Source organism: Pan paniscus, chromosome 12 (assembly GCF_029289425.2).
Source record: "Pan paniscus chromosome 12, NHGRI_mPanPan1-v2.0_pri, whole genome shotgun sequence".
Classification (NCBI taxonomy): Eukaryota; Metazoa; Chordata; class Mammalia; order Primates; family Hominidae; genus Pan; species Pan paniscus.
The window spans coordinates 39,391,542-39,406,827 of record NC_073261.2 but is presented as its reverse complement, the minus strand read 5'-3'; the positions used below and the strand labels follow the sequence as shown (position 1 = coordinate 39,406,827).

Genomic DNA, 15,286 nt, shown 5'->3' with positions numbered 1-15,286 from the left:
AAACCCCGTCTCTACTAAAAATACAAAAAATTAGCCAGGCATGGTGGCGGGCGCCTGTAGTCCCAGCTACTTAGGAGGCTGAGGCAGGAGAATGGTGTGAACCTGGGAAGCAGAGCTTGCAGTGAGCCGAGATCGCGCCATTGCACTCACGCCTGGGCGACAAAGCAAGACTCTGTCTCAAAAAAAAAAAAAAAAAAATTAATGACCTCTGCCCCTAACTGAACAAAGCCCTTCATCTAAGGCCACCCTTTGGTTGGCAGCCTTAGCCAGACATCTGCTTCTGGTCAAATCAATGTCTTGTCCACAGGGAGGCCCAGCGCTGTTTCTGGTTTTAGCTGGATGCAGGGTGTCAGACATGGCAGGTACTACGGTCTAGCTGGTGGGTATCAAAGAGTTGGTCAATGTTCTCTCAACAACCTAATAGGGACAAACCATGGAAGGCCAGTAGTAAAGGAGTTTGAAGTTCCCTTTCAGAAACCAATTAACAACCCCAAAGAGACAGTGGGTAACATAAAAGAGCAGCCATAAAAATATACAGTTAAACATATTTAATAGAAATATTAAAATAATCATTACGCTTCCTCTCATTGCAGAAACCATGAAAGAATATGCCTTTTGTAATCAAAGTAATTTTTTATCATGCAAAAAAGTATTTTGTTATGACATTCGTAAGTGGAGACTATATTTCAAAACAAGTTTATACAGACTTCAGAAGGTCTAAAGTCAAAGTGAAATATATTTAAATATGATTAGTTACATCGTATGCAGCTGGCATACTCATATTCACAGTTTATAAAGTAAAAAAACTGAACTCTTCATGTCGGCTCTGAAATAGATGCATTTTCATTCATACATTCGCTAGTTAGGTCTGTTCTTCTAAGAAGGAAAGAAGAGATATATGAGATATTTTTTAAAGAACAAACTCAACATATCAGCAGTAAATTTCAGTTAAACTAAATTGGAAACCAATGTTCTGTGTAACCAAAATGCAAAGTCAGTTCCCCAGCTCAGAAAGAAAATTAAGAGTATAAACTGAAGGCTTAAGAGAACTTCAGAGAGCATACTGTGTGATTAATACATAAATATTAAAAATTATCCAATTTTTGATTTAAGAATAACACAGTTTGGATCTAGTCATTAAAACATATGCAGAGGTGTCAAAGGCAAGTAACACTACCACCTAAGGTTATTCAGAGGAACTGTGAAGATGTAGCACGGACCTCTAAGGTGTCTAAAATCCCTTCTGATGGAAAGCTTATGGAACACTATCTGCCAAAAACACTGAAAGCACCAGTTTTATATTTAGATCCAATGCTGAGTGATATAGTCACTGTTGGGATAGGTTTTTATTTGGGAAAATGGAGAGGATTCTCAAAACAGATTCATGGCTTGCATGCAGTGACACCCTATCAAGAGCCTGGAAAGACACCATGAAATCACCTCAACTCAAGTGGTGGGCCCACCTATTCATAGTCAGTGTTACACTAGCCAGCTCTAGGGCTCTGACAACATAATGAGTTTTGAGGTAGTATACTTTAAAGAAAAAGAAGAGTTTATTTTAAAGCAAATAACTAAACTGTATTTTAACTTAGCATAATTAACTGCAGCATATTTACTTCATAGCCCCTTAACATGTCACTTTTACCAATAAAGCTTTTTCCTTCATATTCTAATCACAAAAATTTCTCAACAATTTATAACAATCTGTAAATCTGACCTTGCAATAAATAGTCATAAAACATTATTTTTATTACTATTATTATTTTTAGAGACAAGGTCTCGCTCTGTTCCCCGAGCTGGAGTGCAGTGGTACAATCACAGCTCACTAGCCTCAAGCGATTCTCCAGCCTCGGCCTCCCAAAGTAGTGGGATTTCAGGCATGAATCACCACACCTGGCCTTGAAACATTATTTTTAAAGCCTAAATTCCAGTTGGTATGGTACCAAAATTTAGTTTAACTTCAAAATTCACAGTACTGCCGAGAAATGGGCGGGTCCTGAGGTTCCAGAGAAGTGGGGAGGGAATTCATTCCTGGTGGTTTTATTCTGGCAGCATGCATGGGAGATCATATGAGTTAGAGGGCTGTGGCCTGGTATCAACACTTCAAGCTGTTGTACTTTTACTTCAAGTTGAAACTTTTAAAATACATCTGTCATATAGATGTACAAATATATGTAAATGCAAACATATATACACACTTTTTGACAAAAGAATGATGGTAATATACATGAACCATTTTTGTAAATAGATTCTATTTGGTTAATAAAAATATCCCTTCCATCAACCTATCGAAGTCCAAACCAACTACGAAGATAGGATGCCCATCCAGAAGAATGGGAAGCATTTTCTTCCTCACCTTTGGAAAGTAAAACAAAAAAAAAGAAAAAGAAAAGAAAAAAGAGAGTATTAAAATTTCTCAGTGTAAAATCTATATTTTAGAACCACTCTACAATATAAGCAAATAATGTCTTTTTTACTGATCACATGCCTTTTTTGGTGGGGGGGGGGGGGGGTTCTTTTTTTTTTTTTTTTTTTTTGAGACAGGGTCTTGCTCTGTCACCCAGGCTCGAGTGCAGTGGCGTGATGAGACTTCAATGCAGCCTTGATCTCCCAGGCTCAAGTGATTCTCCCACCTCAGCCTCCCAAGCAACTGGGACCACAAGGTGTATACCACCATGCCTGGGTAATTTTTTGTTTTTTTGTAGAGATGCAGGTCTCACTGTTTTCCAGGCTGGTCTCAAATTCCTGGGCTCAAGTGATCCTCCCACTTCAGCCTCACAGTGTTGGGATTACAGTCACGAGCCACTGTACCCAACCATATGTCATTCTTTAGACACATTGCTTACTAAATTTCTCTTTTTAAAGGATATACTGAATTTCCAGTTGAGCCAACTTAACAGCTAATTTTCTATTTTAGCTTTAAAACATTGATAAGCAACATGAAGCAATTTAGAACTTAACCTTTAAATGGCTTTATTAAAGCAATCCAGCTATGAAAATTATGCAGAAATGATTATCTACAAACAATCTTACCAGCACATAAGAAATTCTTCCTCTATTCTGAAATACCATCTTCTCACCATATACTTTGATGTTATGAATCAATGTCTGTTCTTGAACATTTATTGTCTTTCTCTATTAAACAATTCCAAAATAAAATTTCCAGCACAACTAAATATTGTTGATGATAAGAGGATTTAAAAAAAAATTCTTTTAAAACAGAAGCTTATATACAACTTAGAATCTAAAACCAATAGATTTATGGTAAACCTTAAAACTGAACCAAAACAAACAAAAACCAAAGTTTTAATCATTTAAAAATCATGTTTATTGAGGTACAACTTACTTATAGTAAAACCTGCCCTTTTCAGCGTATAGCACTGAGTCTTGACAAATGCACAGTTATGTACCACCACCGACCAAGGCCTGGCACATTTTCACCTCCTCAAAGTTCTCCCTGGCTGCTTCTCCCACTCCTTGGCAACCAGTAACCTGTTTTCTGTCTTTATAGTTCTGCTTTTTTCAGAGTGTCATATAAGTAGAATCACACTGTACACAGTATTTTGAGTCTGACCTCTGTCAACTGGCATAATGCATTTGAGAATTATCCATGTTGCTGTACTGGCAGTGCATTCTTTTTTATTGCTGAGCAGTATTCAATTGCATGGCTGTACCAGTTTGTTTATTCATTTGTCAGTTGAAGGATAACTGAGATCTTCCTCATTTTTAGCAATTTTAAAGAAAGTTTCTACGAATAATTGTGTACAGGTTTTTAATTAAATGTTTTGGAGATATAATTCATATGCCACATAATTCACCTTTTTAAAGTGCATAAGTCACTGGTTTTTAATATATTCACAAGGTTTGTGCATAGGTTTTTGTGTGAATACTGGTTTTCATTCCTCTTGGATAAAGATTTAATTTGGTATTACCCTTCCAGACACCTTTCTGTGTTTTCATATGTATATATGTATGACAGTTTGACCTTAGGCAGAGTAGCATTTTCAAAATTTTACATGGGGAAACTTTCTAGAGTTAAAGCCATTTTATTTTTCTGTTCTGTCTGGTTTTATCTGCGTGTTATTTACAATCTGCTGTGTAACAAATTACTACAAACTTAGTACCTTAACACATATTTATTTCACAGTTTCTGTGGGTCAGGAGATCAGAAATGGTTCTATTTCAAGGTCTCTCACAGGGCTGCAATCAAGATGTTGGCATGGCTGGGGTCTCATCTGAAGGCTGGACTGGAGAAGAATCTACTTCCAAACTTATGTGGTAGTTGGAAGAATTTAGTTCCTCAAGGCTGCTAAACTGGTGGCCTGTGTTCCTTGCCTCTGGGATGGTAGCTTGCTTCAACAAAGTGTGCAAGCAGAGAAGACAGAGAGAGTCCACTAGCAAGATAGAAGCCACAATCTCTTGTAATCTATCATTTTTGCTGTATTCTACTGGTTAAAAATAACTCATTAGGTTAGCCTACTGCCTCTCAAGGGGAAGAGATTATACAAAGGCATGCATTTCTGGAGGAGGGAATGAGGGCAAAGAATTCTGAAAAGTCTGTCTTCCACAATCTGAAGAACTTCTAGAAAGTAGGAGGAAGCGATATTGCTTAGGGATGGATAACTTGGCACTTGTTATGTGTTCCAAGTGAGGTAACCTTGTTCCCAAGAAAAAAGAGAACCAGACGACTGTAAACATTTCCCTAAACTGAAATGCAGACTGTTGTATGTTCACCTGAAATGAATGGTGTAGGCTGAATATAAGATTTTTGACAAAATAAAAATTTTGCTGTGTTCTCAGATCTGGCAGGCTCCTGCCCTTGTGCAAACAATGTTCCTGGCAGCTATTCATCTCCTTAGGTAAATAAGAATTGGAGAAAAGCTGTGCTTAGATAGGGTGCATTTGCTCTTGCCTTGGAAGGCTGTTTTCTGATAAGGTTCTATATCCTCTGCAAATCAAATCAGGCACTTACAGTGTGAGTATGCATTCTCTTCCTGCCAGTGTGGAGATGATCAAAAAGCCTATAACAGGCGTGGCCTATTTCCCTATTGGGTTGCTGGGCTTTTTTTCTTTATTTACTTGTAGAGAGTTTTAGACCTCTGTGTATGTATGGTGTACAAGTGACAATATTCAGATCTGTAAACTGTAACCCAGTCTGGGAGCAAAGAAGATATAGAAAAATGACTTTTACTTCCGGCTTGAGAAGTAAAATTGAGATTCAAATTTTGCATATAGAAGTACTATATGGCTAACTTATTTGGGGAGCAAAGCTGACTTACCATAAGTCTATCTCAAATAGAAATGAAACACTCAATTTGTGAAATATGCTGAGTTTTAATGCGTGTGGGGGCAGGGTGAATTAACATTTGTGATGCAAGGAGAAGAGCAATCTATACTTACCACTGTCTATTTGACATTGTTTGGGGACTACTGCTACACTCTAAGTCATTTTACCTTATAACGCAGAGTTGTAACACGCTACTCTGAGCAGCTCATGACATCTGCTTGAAATTTAAGTTGGGCCCCTAATATGTGTTTATTATAAAGATTTTGATGCTGCTTTTCAGAGTTGGGTAACCTACTTTACCCCCTAAGCTAATGTTTCCCAAATACACCCAAACCCACAGAAAGGAAAACTATTCCTCATTAACTCACAGCCAGCATCATAAACATTTTATATCTAGAGCTGATGATACAGTCAGGTATTTACCAACACTCATGTATATATGTAGAGTTTCAAGAAATAATTGCTTATCCTTACCAGATTCAACATATTCTAATGTTTCACATATTATTTTTATTTCTTAATTTTTTTTTAAAGATGGGATTTTACTCTGTTGCCCAGGCTGAAATACAGTGGCGTGACCAGGATTTTGACCAGAAGTTTGACTGCAGCCTCGAACTCCTTATAACAAACAATCCTGCTGCCTTAGCCTCCCAAGTAGCTAGGACTATGGGCACATGCCACCAGATCTGGCATATTTTAAAATTTTTGTAGACATAGGGTCTCGCCATGTTGCCCAGGCTGATTCTGAACTCCTGTTCTCAAGCAATCCTCCTGCCTGGTCTTCCCAAACTGTTGGGCTTACAGGTGTGAGTCACTGAGCCCAGCTTGTATTCTTTTGATTTAAAAAAAAAATTCTGAATGTGATCCACCAAATTAATTTCACCATCCACTAATAGGTGGCAACCTGAATGAAAAATACTGTTATAAACTTTACACAAAACCAGAGATTATAAACATTTGCTTCCAAGGAGATGAGAGAGGCAAAAGGTACTTGTTTGCTCTGATGGGCCCTGTTTCCTTCAGTGCCAGGAAGAGTAGCTCTCAGACCTTTCTTCTGGCATCCCTCATGTATGCAGTGTTGGTTATTATTTTCAAGGCCTTGGTAACAAAATGCCCCTAGTGTGACCAGTCAGACTGACAGTCCATATCTGTAATATGGTGGTAAGTTTCCTTTGCATGTCTTTCTTTCTGGCATCTTGGACCTTTTACCTAGGAAATTTTCTTTTTGCTTGAAGTACATCATTAAGAATTTTCAGTGAAGGCAGATTCTTAAAGTTTTTGTTTTCCAGAAGAGATCTTGGAAAATATAAAAGGTTGGCAGTTATTTCTTTTAGTACATGAGATAGTATTACACCAATGCTGTTGAGAAGTCTATTGTGAGGCAATGTGTCTTCTTTCTCTGGCTGCTTTTGAGATTTCTCTCTGTCTTTTTTAGGGGCAGTTTTACTCTTATGTGACTAGAAGTAGATTTCTTCTTTTTTTTTAATACTGCTTGAGATTTTATTGGGTTTTTGAATCTGTGGATAGATATCCTTCAACAGTTCTGAAAGATTTCCAGCCATTCTCTTCATATATTGTCTGTGCTGTATTCTTCTCTCCTTTTAGAACTTCGATTAGTAAAAACATGTTTGATGTCTTTTCCCACGGTTGTTTTTTGTTTCTCCCATGCTGAATTCTGTGTAATTTCTTTTGAACTATCTTGTAGTTTTTTTTTTTTTTTTTTTTTTTGAGATAAGAGTTTTGCTCTTGTTGCTCGGGCTGGAGTGCAATGGCACCATCTCGGCTCACTGCAACCTCTGCCTCCTGGGTTCAAGCCATTCTCCTACCTCAGCCTCCCAAGTAGCTGGGACTACAGGCATGCGCCACCACGCCCGGCTAATTTTTGTATTCTGAGTAGAGATGGGGTTTCACCATGTTGGCCAGGCTGGTCTCGAACTCCTGACCTCAGGTGATCTACCCTCCTCGGCCTGCCAAAGTGCTGGATTACAGGTGTGAGCCACCGCGCCAGGCCTTACATTCTCTCTCTTAAAGAGAGAATGTAAGGTATCTAAATCTGCTGCTAAACCATCATTGTTTTTAATTGTAATTAGGTCTCTTTTATGTACTCACATTGATAAGAGACAAGTAGGAAACAATCTTTAAAGGGCAAACTAATGTAAATGTGTTTTCCTGTCTGTTTACAGGACTTAGCAAATGCACATCTTAGAGTTCTGGGTTTCTAATGTGTATCTCCTCTAAGAAATTCTTTAAAAATATCTGTTATTGGTATCCCTTAGGTTAGTCTCTTTTAGAACTTCTAAATCAATGGACCCTTAACTTATAGGAGCCACCTGGATGTTATCAACATCTACATTAAACATGCTGAGCTTTTAAAAGAGGGCTGTTAGACATGCTGAGTATTTTGAGATAATATCATTGTTGTATTCAAAACTATTGAAAACTTTAATTTTAAAATGCAAACGTTCTTAAAGTCCTGGTTAATTTTATAACTATAAAATTAGTTATAATTTTGAGATTTCTGTCTTGTTTTTTATAGGGGCAGTTTTACTCTTAGGTGACCAGAAGTAGATTTCTTCTTTTTTATAACTATAAAATTAGGTTTACTTTTGTTAGAATAAATTAAAGACAGTGAATTTGTAATTTGAATAACTACTAAAAATATACATGATGTATTCTTATTTGGGCCCTTGTGACAAAAATACTATTGTGGCTATAGAAACCTATCCTATAGTTTGAAGAACTGAGATTACTGTCAGTATTGAGAACATTCCTCCTTCATCATTAGAAAGATTATTAAAAACCAGATTCAAAGAAACTATCAATACTACTTATGAAGTATGTCTGTAAAAAAAATTAAGCCTGAATCTTATCAGGCCTCTAGACCAGGGGTTCTCAAGGTATGGGCCCCAAATCAGAAGTATCAGCAACAAATTGCTAAAAATGCAGAATCTTGGGTCAGAAATTGGGGACCAGCAATTGGAATTTTAGTAAGTATACCAGATGATTCAGATGCCTGCTCAATTTTGAGGATGACTCTTATCAGTTTAGTTATTAGGATTTACAGGGGATGGGGAACATGTTAAAGAGCACCAACTAGATAAGGTCAATCAGTCAAAAGTAAGATATCTGGACATTCTGGGCCTCCTGATGTCTTAGAAAGCACACAATACCATCTATGATGTATTTTTGTCCACCATCCCACCCAATTGCACTTGGATCTTCCTATTTATAGGCAATTGGAACAAGCTCAGTGTTACCCTGTAATGATTAAAACCCAAATATAGGACTGCTATAGCATAAATGACCACTTTCTTCAATTAATAAGTGGCACATTAAAAATATATTTATATATATAATTGTTATAGATAAAAAAACAACAAAATGGCCGGGTGTGGTGGTTCACACCTGTAATCCCAGCACTTTGGGAGGCCAAGGCGGGCAGATCACAAGGTCAGGAGATTGAGACCATCCTGGCCAACATGGTGAAACCTCGTCTCTACTAAAAATAGAAAAATTAGCTGGCATGCATCTGTAGTCCCAGCTACTTGGGAGGCTGATGCAGGAGAATTGCTTGAATCCGGGAGGCGGAGGTTGCAGTGAGCCATGATCGGACCACTGCACTCCAGCCAGGGTGACAGAGCAACACTACGTCTCAAACAAACAAAAACACAACAACAAAATAAAGCTTAAGGAACATCAACCAAATGCAATATATGCGCCCTATTTAGGATACTATAAAAAGACATTCACAATAACACAGGCAAAATGAGCATAAACTAGGTATAGGTGACAGAGAAATCCAATAAACATTGAATTATTCACTGGGGAAAGAAATGATGTGTGGGATTTAAGTCTCTAACTCTCCCCTATTTACGCCAAAAGATTGTCCATGAGTTGAAAACTGTTAGAGATGGGTGACAACTCAAGAGAGATTATAGCGTCTTCCTTGTGCTTGTAAATGTCAAAAAATAAAAGTAATTTAAAACTAAAACAAAAACGAAACCATAATTCTTAAGATGCAGCTTGAATTCAGTTAACTATAGCAGTTGTATATGAAGCATTTCAAAGAAGTTAATGACATCACAGTATTAAATCCATCTGACATGGAAACCAACTCTAACTACATCATAGTTTTTTTTTTTTTTTTTGAGATGGAGTCTCGCTCTGCCGTCAGGCAGGAGTACAGTGGCGTGACAGATCACTGCAACCTCCGCCTCGTGAGTTCAAGCGACTCTCCTGCCTCAGCCTCCTGAGTAGCTGGGACTACAGGCACATGCCACCACGTCCAGCTAATTTTTGTATTTTTAGTAGAGACGAGATTTCACCATGTTGGCCAGGATGGTCTCAGTATCTTGATCTTGTGATCCGCCTGCCTCGGCCTCCCAAAGTGGTGGGATTATAGGCATGAACCACCGGTGCCTGGCCTATGGCACAGTTTTAAAACTGCATTTGCCTAGAAAGTGGACTGCTGTATATAGACCAAGTGTTGGGCTATATGACTCCATTGTCTTAGGCTATTTGGGGTTGGAGGAAGGAAGAGGGGTGAAGTAGAAAAGGAACAAGCTAATAAATGTTTTTTAAAAAGTAGAATTTAAAACAAAACCACGTTCAGCTGAACACCAGAACTCAACACCAGGATAAAAATCCAATTTTCAAAGAGCTAGAAGATCAAGCTAAGCACTTATTGTATTTTGCTGAACGTTAAAATTATATAAATGTATACAGTTGCCTCAAGATGTTAAAAAGTCAGCTTTTCAAATCTAGTCACGGCCTACTCATATGACAGACCCAATTCAAATGAGCAAAATTGAAAAGTTACACATACAGACAACTTCTCAACCACCAGGCTGTTTAGTTTAAGTTAGAAGTCAGAAGTTCTGAGACTCTCCTTTTACCCACCTTGAGCAACCGCAGCAAGTTTTCCCTTTTCTTCAGGGCTGAGCTGCAACATCGTATTTATAACAGGAAGAAGGCTCTCTCTTTCACTACCTGGCTTCAAGAAAATGAACTGCAGCAAGACGTTCTTCAAGTGTTCCACGTTAGCTGCAGACTCCTCTTGATTCCTTTCCAATCTTCTTATTTCACTTTTGAGAAGCTGGTGTTAGAGAAATGAGTTAAAAATGGGCTTTAGGAGCTTCTGATTAAATATGGCAGACTGAACTCATGTAATTTTCTTCTCTTCCCCCCAAATTTCCCCCTTCCCTCCATATGGCAATAAAGGAAGGAATTCAGTTAACTACAGCAGCTGCATGTGAAGCATTTCAAAGGAGTTTATGACATCACCGTATAAAATCCATTTGACATGAAAACCGGAACTCCAACTATGAGATAGTTTCAAAGCTGCATTTGCCTAGAAAGTGGATTGCTGCATATGAACCAAGTGTTGGGCTATATGACTCCATTGTCCTAAGCTATTTGGGGTTGGAAGGAAGAGGGGTGAAGTAGAAAAGCAACAAGCTAATACAAGAGGAGAAAAAGTAGATGAGACAACATCAAGAAATTCTCATGAGAAACAGATGAAGAGGTGGAAATGAGTCAGTCCAGCAGCTTACCAAGTATCACTGACAAGAGGAGAGGATGCATCCTGTGTAAATACTGGAGTTCTTGTCTCAGAAGCACAGGGTATCATGGAAATGGAGTTGAAAGCTGGGGAACTGATGGAACATCTCCATGAGGAGCAACTAACTGGAGCCATGGGTTGGTACCAAGATGTTCCCTCTGCCTTCTACTTTTGATAGAAACTAAGCCAGTATGGCATGGGGCTCTGAAAATGGGCTGAGGGGAACATCGGTAGCCTCCACTAACCCCCTGCCCCTACGCTGTTCCTAAAGTCCCAGGCAGTTAAGATGTCCACAGTGAACGGCACTTAATCAAAACAAAAGTTCAGACACAGTGAAAATTCAGGAATATAAGACAATGTGAAACACTATCAGAGAAATGAGGCAAAGAATGATATAAAAAAGGTAATATCATGTTCAAGTCTTTGAGGAAGATTTCCAGGTTGAAACCAAGCCATAGCTTTTAGTATATTTTCATTTTACGTTAGGCAAGAAAGTTAGCGAACTTTGTCCTCAAACCTAGGACCATTTAAAAAAGTGACAATAAAGAAGATGAAGAAATCATGAAGAGAGTATAAATTTATGAAAATATAACATTTGGCCAGGCGTGGTGGCTCATGCCTGTAATCCCAACACTTTGGGAGGCTGAGGCAGGCAGATCACGAGGTCAGGAGATTCAGACCGTCCTGGCCAACATAGTGAAACCGTGTCTCTAGTAAAATAAAAAAAATTAGCCGGGCATGGTGGTGCGTGCCTGCAGTCCCAGCTACTCGGGAGGCTGAGGCAGGGGAATCGCTTGAACCTGGGAGGCGGAGATTGCAGTGAGCTGAGATTGCACCACTGCACTCCAAACCTGGTGACAGAGCGAGACTATCTCAAAAAAAAAAAAGAAAATATAACATTTAAATAAGTCATTTAGGTTTACTGGGCTAGTTAGTGATTTGTTAGCTATGATAATGTTTTTATTAGTGGGAAAATGTTATTTTATAGAGATGCATACTGAAGTATTTAATGGTGGCATGTCATGATATATACAATTTACTGAAAATAACTGAATTCGGCTTTAAAATAATCTGACAAGGATAGCTAGTGGCCTTGCACAGTGGCAGGACAGATCTATTAGGAGCAGCAAAGTACAGGGGAAAAGCATGTACTTTTCAGACAGCTATGAGTTTGAATTTTGTTCCACCATTTACCAGCTTCAATTTTTCTCTCAACCAGTGATGAAATTAAATAATGTGTGTAGAGCCCAGGGCCTGGGTCATAAGAACTCCTCAATGAGCAGTATGACTATATTCTGAGGGGTGATTTATCAGTGAGCCAGGGTGGAAATACCTCATTTGAGTAATCCTCAACTGTTCTGCAACATTCCTAGATGTTTCTGGTGTCTACTTTAAACAGGAAAAACTTCCCATGCCACTTTGCCATCTCCACCTGAAAACTGTTTAGTAGTTCAGTACTATAAATATCAGTTGAATAATTTAAATTCACTGGTTATCTTTAGAATTCAAAGACTCACACCCATTTTTTATTTAAGCATATGTGAACAATGATTTGTGAACATCTCTCTAGTTTCTAAATCTATTACGCTTTCTTAGAAAAAGCAGGAATTAATAAATAATCTTTAAATAGGTGTAAAAGAAGTATTTTGGCTGGATGCGGTGGCTCACGCCTGTAATCCCAGCACTTTGGGAGGCCAAGGCAGGTGGATCACGAGGTCAGGAGATTGAGACCATCCTGGCTAACATGGTAAACCCTGTCTCTACTAAAAATACAAAGAAATTAGCCAGGCATGTTGGCGGGCACCTGTAGTCCCAGCTACTCGGGAGGCTGAGGCAGGAGAATGGCGTGAACCTGGGAGGTGGAGCTTGCAGTGAGCCGAGATCGTGCCACTGCACTCCAGCCTGGGTGACAGAGCAAGATTGTCTCAAAAAAAAAAAAAAAAGGCAATATTTCTCACCATCAGGAATCTAATATAAAGATCAAGATGTTATAGATGCATCTGCAATGTGAATTTGTAAACTTGGGTGCATGTGTATGGAGGGTCCAGAAAACCAAACTGGCGGTTTTCACAGTGGCCAGGTTTTCTGATCTCACCTTAATTTGCTCCATAAGGACTGCATTGGTTGCCTCTGTTTCCCGAAGCAGGCCGTTTAAGTGATCTGCACTTTTTGTGGTGGAACTGAGCTTCTGAACCAATTCTTCTTTGGTAAATTCAGCATGCCATAATGGAGGCACTGCAACATGTTGTTCCAAGAATTAATTTTCAAAATCATACATTACAGATGAAGATTCTAAATAAGAAAAATCTAAATATAAATATCTTACTATGTGATATTTTATAGGTCTGCTTTCTTTGCCATTCATCTATTCAGCATACCTCAATCAACAGATTATATGTTGTAGGTGACACAAATAAAACAGTATCTCTGTTGTAAAGCATGTAATCTAACTGAATACAAGCCCTATGAGTCCCAGTTCTGAAATTTGTCAGAATTGTGTTTATAGACAGTTTTATTACACATCTTCTTCCCATCTATTAATATTCCAAGATTTTATGTCATTTCACGTATAAGGAAAGCATTAACATTTACTGGTCACATATCATGTTCCCTCATAAGAATCTTCTATCAAGCGGGGTAGGTATCATTATTCAAACTTTACAGACGATGAAACAGGCTCACAGTTGACAGGTAATTTTTTCAGAAATCACAAAGTCAAATTGGCTTCTGGAGTCTGCTGCTCTATCATGATGCCTCCATGTCACCACTATTAACTTTGCCTGAAGGAACCATGACTTGCAGTTTCTACCCCACGTGGTCAGTGACCATGAATACAAATGACCCTTACTCCAGGTGATTCTGAAGTTTCAGGAAGATGACAGATTCCCCCTAAATTTTGTACAGTAATATTAATTACAGGTAATAAAATATACCAAAACATCACTACAAAAATTTAGCATTACTTCATCAAGAGGAATAAACTGAAACTGTCAGTTTCTTGGAAGGGTGAGAGGACAGTTTATCCTGCTTTCTAATACCCACCACCTATTTGTGACTATAAACTTCCCACCACTTATTTATGGTTCAAGCCTAGGGCAAGAGCTAGCATTTTATTTTAAAAAAGATTTGTTTAATAATTTTTCCATTTGGACAGTGTGATGGTTAATACTGGGGGTCAACTTGATTGGATTAAAGGATGCAAAGTATTAATCCTGAGTGTTGTCTGTCAGGGTGTTGCTGAAGGAGATTAACATTTGAGTCAGTGGGCTGGGGAAGGCAGACCCACCCTTAATCTGGTAGGTGCCATCTAATCAGCTGCCAGCGAATATAAAGCAGGCCGAAAAACCTGAAAAGGCGAGACTGGCCTAGCCTCCCAACCTACATCTTTCTCCTGTGCTGGATGCTTCCTGCCCTTGAACATCAGACTCCTAGTTCTTCAGTTTTGGAACTTGGACTGGCTCTCGTTGCTCCTCAGTCTGCAGATGGCCTAGTGATCGTGTAAGGTAATACTTAATAAGCATCCATCCATCCATCCCATCCATCCATCCAACCATCCAATTAGCTCTATCCCTCTAGAGAACGCTAATACAAACAGGTAGTGGAATATTGAAAGAAATTTTACTGGAGCAGCCCAAAAAAGCATATGTACCTTAGAGTAATAGTAATTAAATAAGACAGTGAAATTAAAGAAGAAGAACATATTTAGACAGAGTAACAGACCAAGTTTAGTTTCGGGAGAATTAAGCAGCTGCTCTAAAGACTGTGTGTATGTGCTGGCGGAAGACACAGACTCCGTATCAGTTGTCTCCGTGCCTTCTCCCTCTTCCCGGGTTACAGTGTGCATGTCTAGAAGCGGGAGGTCTGTGTTTCTCCTTTCTTGAAGGTTCTTCAAAGATTGTAGAGAGGAAACTGGGCCTATTAGATTTTTTTAAAGATTAAGTGTGAGATTGTTCAAAATCTATTGATTCGGCCTTACAGAGATACACAATAAAATGAAAATATCAAATGATAAGAGTAGAGGAATTAAGTAACTATAAGATAAGTGAAAGGTGTATGAAGAATTGCTAAAACATTTCTTAAAATTTAGCCATCAAGGCCGGGCGTGGTGGCTCAAATCTGTAATCCTAGCAGTTTGGGAGGCTAAGGTGGGTGGATCACGAGGTCAGCAAGTTCAAGACCAGCCTGGCCAAGATGGTGAAACCCTATCTCTACTAAAAATACAAAAATTAGCCAGGCACAGTGGCAGGTGCCTGTAATCCCAGCTGCTGGGGAGTCTGAGGCAGAGAATTGCTGGAAACCAGGAGGCGGAGGTTGCAGTGAGCCAAGATCACGCCACCGCACTCCAGCCTGGTGACAGAGTGAGACTCCAGCTCAAAAAATAAAAATTAAAAAAAAAACGTAGTCATCAAACTTTTAACTACGTTAGTCATTTTAATAGA

At 38.8% G+C, this 15,286-nt stretch overlaps 1 pseudogene; it reads right to left on the bottom strand.

Moving 5' to 3' along the window:
* Positions 1-533: 533 nt before the first annotated feature.
* The window catches only part of LOC117977777 (RANBP2-like and GRIP domain-containing protein 1), a 50,849-nt pseudogene continuing 36,096 nt past the window's right edge, over positions 534-15,286 (bottom strand).